Here is a 10,418-nt window from a genome sequence, read left to right as displayed (position 1 = left end):
AGTGATAGATAAGTTCAAGTCTCCACATACCTTTTTGTTGATGAAGTTCCACGGTTATTTTTATAGATATTCGTCGTTGTATGATGAATTGCCATGAAGTCCTTGAGCTCAACTACACTTTTTCTATCCTAGTCCGAGACTTAGCTATGTAGGCTAGAAATCAAGACTCATAGTTTTGATCACTAACATTGATAAACATGCTTGAGATAGCAACGCATGCGAGGTTGACCGAGAAATGCTCTAACAATTTCTTCTACTTACAACTGTAAAAGGAAAAATGTTATGTGGATGACTGATAATTTTGAAATACCTGTAAGAAAAAAAAGGTGTCGAAGAAAGAAAAATTCTTCAAACTTCTCTCTTTCCCTCAATAATGATCTTGCTGATATTCCTGATTACATTCACATCAATAACCGTGTCTCGGAACTCAAGACCAGTATCAACGGTCTCAAGCGCAAGATCAAGAAGGCAAGGAAAGCAGCTGATCCAGGTAACTCTTGTCATTCTCCTAATAATTCTAGTATAGGGAAGGAGAGTAAAAAGGAGTGTATCAACACCACTGATGAACTTCATGTTCATCAATATACAAATTGATTATTCTTTTATGTGTATCATCTCTATGGACCAATGAGAAGATACACATAACCCTCAACGAAGATCTTCTTCTTTACAAGTGGTCTGTGTTGTATTGTGATGACAGTGTTCTCTCTTCCTGTAGTTTGCTCCAAACAGTTTGATTTTAAAATTGTTTACCTTTTACCTTCTTAAGATACAATAGTTTTTCTTCCTAGAATGACAGTCGAGTCACCTTGTATCAATGATTCCTGTCATCTTCTCAACCTATTTGCTCACCCGTTATTCGACCTCGCCTTGGGTCTTAACCATGTATCTGTGCACACTGTCCTGTTACCAAACATTTACAAGAAACCCTGGGTTTCTTTTGTGGGATTTTTTCTTTAAATATGTATCAAGTCTTTAATATACATATATACTAGTTCGGTGATTCCAAGAGCTCTTCTGGTATTGATTGAGCAAGTGCACGATGGAAGGAAGCAAAAAGGAAGACAACTTTGATGATGTAACCTTTGAACTTGATGATGATCCCATTACCGTTATTTGCTATAAAGCAATTGATCATGAAAAAGATCTTCCAATCCAGATGTTTGTTCAATTGGTTGGAAATCTTTTTCAAGATTTTGAATTTGTGCGTGAACATCTCGAGATTGCATCAAAGAATCTAGTGTTTTTGAAGGAGGAGCTAAAGAAAGAAACTGATGAACTTTCCCTTGTCCGTTCCATGGTTACTAATCTCGTCTGAATTTATATGTCTGGTAAATCTTCTTATAGAGAATTTATTTCTTATGTTTTTAGAAGAATAAATAGGGTTTGCAATAGCCATTATTGTAAGTACACATAACTATGTCCAACGATTTTCATCTTCAATGTTTTTAGATTTATTTATTTAAATTCTAAGTTTTTTTGGAAGATGATTTTTTCAATTTTAATCTTGATGATTTTATATATTGCAAATTGTTATGGGATCTGTTGTTTATGTCGTGAACCTGTGACTGTCCCATACTTGTTCAAAAGTTATCTCTATTATGTCAGTATAAAAGTATTGATAGAAGATAGAATGAACTTTTGACATTACAAAAGTTAAAGCCTTTTATGTCATTATTTTGATGGAAGAAAGGATAAAGCTTTTGTTTACAAGGATTAAGTCTATTATATGTCATTGTGCAAATAGTGATGAAAAATAGAATGAATCCTTGTCTATTCCGCAGTATTGGTAAATCTCCGATTCACATTTTTGTGCATATACTGTGTTGCTCCATAAGTTTTCTTATGTTTGAGCATGACCAATTAGATTGATCATTCTCTTGTGGTCAGTTTAGTTGTTGCTCCATTTCTCTTATGACGAGCATGACCAATTGAATTTATCACTTTCTTGTGGTTAAGTTAGTTGTGTGATTCCAATTGAATTAATCATGGGTTTTCTTGTGGTTAATTTAGTTGTGCATTTCGATTGGATTAATCATGGATTCTTTCGTGGATAATTCAGTTGAATATTTTGGATACAAATTCATGTTTTCATGTGATTTGGTTTTATCCAAAGAAATCCTTCTTTTTTTGTAAAAGCAAGGTCGCCTTTGTTGTTCTTTCGGTAATGACATTTTATGGGGGAGAGTTCTTTTTGAACTTGTGCTTAAATGCCAAATCTTTTTGTGGGGAGTGCGGATGTGGAATATTATAGGGGTTATCTTGTATCTTTATAAACTCCTTGATGAATGCATTTAGCTTCGGATTTATGATGGTATCTAAATAAGTTGATATGGTATTCTCTTTTGGTCATGAAGTATCTCTATGAAAATTTCATGAGGATCCCACTAGTTTTCGTACTTTTGCCAATTTATATTGACAAAAAGGGGGAGAATTAATGTGTAGTGTGATACTACAAATACATATGGCTTACGGATTATTATGTAAGGGGGAGTGGTTTTCATGTTGAGATGAAGTAATGACTAAGGGGGAGTGATACATATCACCATAGTATTGTTGTCAAAGTTGTGATACAATTGAACTTTGATGTTGTGTAATAATACTATGACACCGTATAAAAATGATTGGGAGCATTTGTTTTCTCATTGTTATCGCTACGGATCTTCAACAACTATTAATGGTGCTAAACTTACAACCTTTGGAATCATTGGAGTACTTGGAAGTGACGAAGATTTCGAGTCATGTTGAAAATGCCAAGGAGATCAAGCATTTGGATGAGAAAATACAATTTTTATTTATTTTGTAATTCATATGTGTTGATAGTTTTGTCACTAAAATTGACAAAGGGGGAGATTGTTAGAGCACTGCTAGGTCGAACTCTCATGCGTTGCTATCTCAAGCATGTTTGTCAATGTTAGTGATCAAAACTATAAGTCTTGATTTCTAGCCTATTTATAGATATCTCGGACTAGGACATAGTTTGTGTAGTTGAGATTAGACTTCACGGCGTTTATCAGTTGAAGACAAAGAACTACTAAGGAGAGATTGTGGAACTTCTTCGACAAAAGGTATGTGGAGACTTAAACTCATCTATCACTTGGACAGTCTATTTCTACTCTATCTCCTATATTGAGACATAAATTACTATAGTTTTCTATATACACATTTGAGATATCGATCCGAGTATATCTCTCTTACATATTTCTCGAAATATGTGTTGGTAAGCTTTCGCTTCGACCAAGTTCATCTTATATGATGAGAAAATTGCCGAGTAACATATTACATGGTTTCTATGATACAATCCTTTGGTGTAAGACTTGGAATGTTTCGATAATGATTATTTCAATATCTTGAAAATTGCTTTGATGCTAATAGTGTGTGAAAACGGCTATTGTCATTATAGAAGAATGTTTCAATGATTGAAATAAATAATTTAGAATCTTGTAAACATCTTTGGATATAAGCATAGTGTGTTCGCACATTAGTGTATAAGTCTAAAACCGGGAACCTAAAGTATGCATATTTGTGTGTATACAAAAAGGTTGTAGGAGACTGGCTAAGTATGCGTACCCGTACGCATACTGGCGGAAGTTCACGTCCGTGAATTTCTGCTGAGTTTGAGAACCAGAACCAAACTCATCAGGTTACCTAAAGTACGCGTACCCGTACGCATACTGGCGGAAAGTTCACGTCCGTGAATTTCTGCTGAGTTTGAAAACTAAAAGAAACTCAAATCCGGTTTTATAAGTACGCATACCCGTACGCATACTTAAGTAGGCTACTTTCTAAAATCGGTTGTACATGAGCCTAAACATTTATAAATAAGAAATGCAATAAACCTTGGTTATAATGTTCATGTATTGATTCGAGTGAATCAACCCGATTTTGCTTCAATTGTGTTCTTGTATAATTCTACGAGAATATAACAATTGAACAACTCTTTAACTAGTTTCATTTGAGTCATTTGAACTGGTTATGGTTAAGATGAATAAGGTTGATATGAGAGAATCATATGGCTAACATCGGTTTACTATTTGTGAACCAACACGGTGTATACGTTTGGGTACGGTTACATAAACCTAAATGAGGGTACATTTCATTTGTGTGTAACAAGCTAAGTTCGATCTAATGGTTGAAAGATATTATCTTGGTTGAATCAGGTTTTTCATCTAACGGAATATTGAATGCTTTGTTACTAAGGTAACTTGGATTTCAAACCCTTATTTGAAAACTATATAATGGAGAACTCTAGCAACCGGGAAACCTAATCCCCACACCTCCTGTGTGTTACTAGTTGCATAACTAGAGTCGATTCTCCTTTAACCTTAGGTTTCTTCTCGATACTATGTAGGTTAACCATTTGAAGAATTCATTGGGATTGTGAAGCCAGACCCAACTATTCTCTTTGTAGTTGCGTGATCTGATCTTGCTGTTTCTATCGTGATTGAGTGCAATTGTAAAATTCGCTATGTGGAGGTTATCATTCTCCAATATTAACTTCTTGTATTTAAGTGGATTTTACCGTTGCATAGCATGTAGGAATCCCACGCTTCAACTTGAGTTATGTTTCTGGCATGTTGGAGGAGTCTCATAGCTGCCACGAATCTCAATGCACGATCTCGAATTAGAATAGCAATTCCAGCAATAGTATGATTAGGAAACATATAAGCATCAACATTAATTTTAAAATAACTCTCTGGTGGTGGTTTCCAATGGGGTAAAATAGTTGTCCTTCCCGGCAAAACAATATCACATTTATGTTTTCATAAAGCCCACATCATGATATATGTAATATAATGTATGATATTATGATTCTGGAACTGGATACACTTTGTTTTGTCTGTCCACTTGATAATCTAGTCGCTAACCCTAGTGTACCCACTGATTATATTAATCAGGTAAGGAGCAAATTTACCCCAGATAGTAAGAGTGACTGAAAACTGCATAAATATGTGAGTTGCTATCTCTGGAGCTTGCCGACACAGTGGACAAAGTTGATCTTGCTGAGAGCGAATCCTGAAAATTCTTGTGCGAATCGGAAAAATTTCATGGAGAATCTTCCAAAGAAAATGTACAAGTTTATATGGAATTTTTAATTTCCACAGTTCTAACCAAATTATGAGTGGAGTTTTCATTTATTATAGCTGATTGGGATGAAAATATGTTACCAAAAAGTTGTAAGATGATTTTGTAGTAAAGTGTCCAGCGGAGGTGAGAGGCCAAACTAGCTTATCTTATATCGTCATATTCAGAGGGATATTGAGAATCTGTTGTACCTGATACAGAGTAAATACTTGCAGAAGAAGATCCATTTTCCAAGATTCACTATCTCTATCTATAAGTCAGCCACATATTAGTAATCACTCAAATTCAGCTCTTATGGTTGTAAGATTGGTCCATTTGAGTTGGGAATCCGTCAATGTCTTTACCATCACCCACTTGCCATATAGATAGTCATTGCAATTGTTACAATCCATTACAGATGCTTTTTCAGATCCACGATGTGCTTGGCTTGAGAGTACATGTTAACAAGTCATGATAAGAAAAATATTTGCTCCAGAACATCTTGGCATAAAGAGAGTCTTTATTATGTAATAATTTCCATGCCATTTCAGTCAATGGTGCAAAATTGTAGACAAAAGAATTCTTAAATCTCAAACCTCCATATCATTTCGGAAAACGTAAGCTTGGGCCATTCTTGTAATGTCTAGTTTGTATAGAATCATTTTGATTCTATCGGTAATTTCTTTGAATTCTATCCAAAACATTGATATTATGGTGGTGAAGTTTTAGACAATGTATCGGATAAAGAGGCATGGCCCTAACACACTCTGAATTGAGTACTTCTATTTGTTTGGGAGATAAGTTTTCCTTCCAAGCCTTGTAACCTACCTTGTTTTTTATCAAGAATAAATGAACAATTATGTGTTCTAGAGCGAGACATATATATACATAAGTCCTCTCGTAGGAAGTTGAGGAAGTTGAGTGATGGAGTAGTGGGATCGGGCTTTGCAACTCGGTTGAATCGGCGATCGAATCAGGTCAAATTTTTCTTCGTTGTTCTCGATTTCTGAGAGAATCAAACAATTAATTCAGGTGAAATTTCTTAACAATTCAAATGATTGGCGCTAATAAATTCTCTATAGATGATAGATAGTTTATCTGAAACACCAATAAATCGATCAGAAAGTCAATATTCTGAACCGAAATTTTTTAGATCTAAATCTAGCTTAAACTCAGGAGGTCAAATGGGTAATAAAGATAATCCCAAATATTTTATCTTTGATGATGATATTGATAAAAGTCTGAATGAATGGAAATACAGTTTGATTGGGCGTTGTATTTTGTTAAATTGAAAATTTAAACTGGGGATTCTGTTTTAAGGAAACAATGGAAAACTAAAGGTTTTGTCCAGTTAATTCCATTACGTAAAGGCTTTTTTGTTATTAAACTTGATAATGAAGAGGATAAACAACATATTTGGTGTGGTGATTGGAAAGTTGAATATCAAAATTTGAAACTGAGAGTCTGGGAACCTAATTTCAAACCAGAAGAACAGAAATCAAATACGTCTTTTGTGAGGGTTCAATTCCCAGGTCTTAGTGTGGAATATTCGAAAGAAAATATCATCCTCAGTATGGGTAATTCTTGGGGAAGATCAATTATAGTGGATGAAACAACTCTCAAGAGAGAGATAGGCTATTATGCTAGTGTTTTAATTGAAATGGATATGTCAAAATATATTCCAAATAAGATATGGGTTGAATCCAAGTATAGTAGCTTTGAGAAAAGAATTCATATTCCAAATGTGCCTAAATTTTGTATTAACTGCCAGGTAGTAGGTCATTCAATTACTGAATTTAATTTAAAAAATTGCTTCAGAACAGAAGGATTCGGTACCTGTTGAACAACCTAAGAAAATATGGAGGAAGGTGAAGAATAAAAACAAATTTGGTTTTGATATTTTCTTCAGTGAAGAAGAAAAAGATCAGAATTCACACACTCATATTCTGGATAGTGAATATGAGATTATTGATGCCATTATTCCCCCAATATCACTAGGGGAAGATGGAGGATCTTTACCTGAAGTTTCTCAGAATAGTACTAATGATGTGGTTCACTCAGGCAAATTCGAAATTCTCCAGAATGTTCCTGAGGAAATTTTGAACTCTCCTAATGCTTTTCCTACATTATCTGCTTCAAAGATTTTGGATGCTTCTTCAAGTGCCCCTTCTGCAAATGAAATTATCACAATAATACCTCCTCTGGGAAAAATTGGCACACCTACTCAACCCAAACAGAAAACAGGTACAAATGTGACAACCAGAAAACAAGCTGCAAGTTTAGTAACAACACTGAGTAAAAATGGGAATCTGAGAAGAGGTTCATCTTCTCAATCTCATCATTCTAAATGAAGATCATCTTAAGGGGCCTTAGAAGAGCTAAGGCCAAAGATAAGTTAAAAAGTTTAGTTCATTCTTTTAGTCCAAAAATTTTAATTCTTGCTGAACCAAAAATAAGATATTCTTCTGAGTTCATAAAAAAACTGAAACTATCTGGTATGCATTTTGAGGCCATCCATAATTCTACTGAAGAACATAAGGGTAATATTTGGATTCTTTGGAGTGCTTCAATAAATACTCCATCAATAATTTCTTGCACAAGACAGGAAATAATAATTGTAGTGGGTGATACATTAATAACAGGAGTTCATGTTGCTTCTTTAACTGTAGATAGGAGAGTACTGTGGAATGATATGGAGGAAATAAATGCTTTGAATAAACCATGGCTTGTCATTGGAGATTTCAATGTGGTTTCTTGTCAAGAAGAGAAGATAGGTGGTTTGAAACCATTAAGAATCTTTATGTTAGAGTTCAATAATTGTTTAAATAAATGTGGTTTGATTCAAGCTCCAAAAACAGGTCTGGAATTTTCTTGGTGCAATAACAGAGCTGGAAGAAAAAGAATTGTATGCAATCTGGACATGGATGTATTTAATGATAAATGGTTAGAAGCTTTTCCAAGTTGGGGTTAAAAAGTTAGTACAAGAAGTATTTCTGATCATGGAATTTTATATGGTGCCCGTGTTGATATTCCAAAACCAAAGAATGCACCTTTCAGAGCTCTTAAGCTATGGAAATCCCATCATTCTTTTCAACAAGTGGTAAAATATTCATTGGACTCAATTATTGAAGGAAATCCTGGTTTTATTTTTATGAGTAAATTAAAAAGACTCAAAAAAGAAATACAAGTATGGAACTGGAATTGCTTTGGTGATGTGAAAAAAAAAATTAAAACAAGTTGAGAAAGATGTTCTGGAAGCTACCATGATTTCTGACAAGAATCTAATGGACTTACATCTTCTCAATAATCTTGTTACATTAAGAGGGAAACGGGAAATTCTTTTAGATCAACAGAAGCAAATACTTCAGCAAAAGTCAAGAGTCCAATGGTTAAAAGAAGGAGCAGCTAATTCAAGGTTTTTTCATGTCAACCTAAAATTAAGACAAGCCAAAAATACAATAGTGGAATTAGAAAGAATGGAAGGTGGCATTACTGCTAATCAAGAGGAAATAACAGAAATTTTAATAAAGCACTTTGAAGATAAATTTTCATATCAGGAAGTAACAATGGATAATAAATTTTTAAGGATATTACTGTTGTGGTAAGTGAGGAAGATAATGCTTTACTTGAATCTACTCCAACAGCAGAGGAAATTAAAGAAGTTGTATTTGATCTGAACCCAGAGAGTGCACCTGGTCCAGATGGATTTTCAGGATAGTTTTACAGAGAAGTATGGGAGATCATTGATAAGGACTTTATTAGAGCAACTCAGTTTTGGTGGAGCAGAGGGTTCATTCCTAATGGCTTAAATGCTAATTTTTTACTTCTTCTTCCAAAGGTTAAAAATACAAAAAGAGCAAAACAATTTAGACCTATTGGTTTGATGAACTTCATCTTTAAAGTCATCACAAAAATCCTTACACAAAGATTAACTGAAATTATCAAGAAGGTGGTTTCTCCAAATCAAGGTGCTTTCAAAAAGGGGAGAAATATTAAAGAAAATATAGCTACGGCCTCTGAATTAATTAATGAAATAGATTACAAGAGAAGAGGTGGGAATATGGGTCTGAAAATAGATATAACTCAAGCCTATGATTCCTTGAGATGGGAATTTTTGTTTCAAGTAATGCTAAAATTTGGCTTCTCAAATAATGTCACCAAATGGTTACATACTCTGCTAAAATATGCAAGGATATTTGTCCTGTTAAATGGAGGACCGGTGGGGTATTTCCAAGTTAGCAGAGGTTTGAGACAAGGGGACCCTCTGTCTCCACTCCTCTTTGTTATAGGTGAAGATCTTTTGAGAAGAATTATAACAAGAATGGTACAGAACAATCAACTCCTTCCAATGATTACAAGAAATAATGTGCAACCATCACATTTTTTTTTTGCAGATGATATCTTTATTTTCTGCAATGCTGACAAGAGAAATGTGAAAAAACTTATGAAGCTATTGCAGGATTATCAAGCTGCTTCTGGCCAAGTGATCAGATTAGAAAAAAAGAAAAAAAATTATTGGAGGCACAAGTGAAGCAAGAAAGCATGAAATTGCATAAATGTGTAATATGCCTCTCTCTCAATTCCCTGACAAATACTTGGGAATTATTCTTGAACCAGGTAGAGTAAAAACTTCTCACTTATGGAGCATAGTTGAAATGATGCAAGAAAGTTTATCTAGATGGAGGGGAAGACTACTATCTTTCCAAGAAAGGTTGATTCTAGTAAAATTTGTTCTATGCAGTTACCCTATATATTCAATATCAGTTTATGAATGGGCTAGAACAATAATCAAGGTATGTGAAAGCATTATCAGGAATTTTCTTTGGTCTGGATACCCAGCTACAAGAAAAGTTGTTACACTAAAATGGGATTATGTCTGCTCACCAATAAAGGAGGGAGGCCTTGGGCTGAGAAGATTAGAGATCTTAAACAACGCTCTCTTAATGAAACTATACTGGAAAAATCTTAAATGGGGTTGATGAGTTATCAAGCTACTTCCAAGATAAATATCAAGATAAAAATGGTGTATGGATCCAATATTATAAAAAATCCTCTATTTGGCCAGGTATGAAATGGGTTTCTTCTTCAGTGCATAACCATTCAAGATGGTTATTGGGGGATGGAACAAAAATCTCAGTCTGGAGAGAACAATGGATAAAAGAGAAACCTTTAATAGAACTATTCCCTGAAAAGCCTTTTTTGATTCAATTTCCATACATGAAAGTTTCAGACATTTTGTTAGAGGGTGAATGGGTTATGGAGATGTTTGATATCAGTGAGCTCCTTGTGGATGATAATAAAGAAGATAGAAGAATTTGGTGTCCTACTATTATTGGTACTTTCACAGTTTCTTC

The sequence above is a fragment of the Papaver somniferum genome, chromosome 3, assembly GCF_003573695.1.
Source record: "Papaver somniferum cultivar HN1 chromosome 3, ASM357369v1, whole genome shotgun sequence".
In the NCBI taxonomy this organism is placed as follows: domain Eukaryota; kingdom Viridiplantae; phylum Streptophyta; class Magnoliopsida; order Ranunculales; family Papaveraceae; genus Papaver; species Papaver somniferum.
This window is presented reverse-complemented; position numbering follows the sequence as displayed.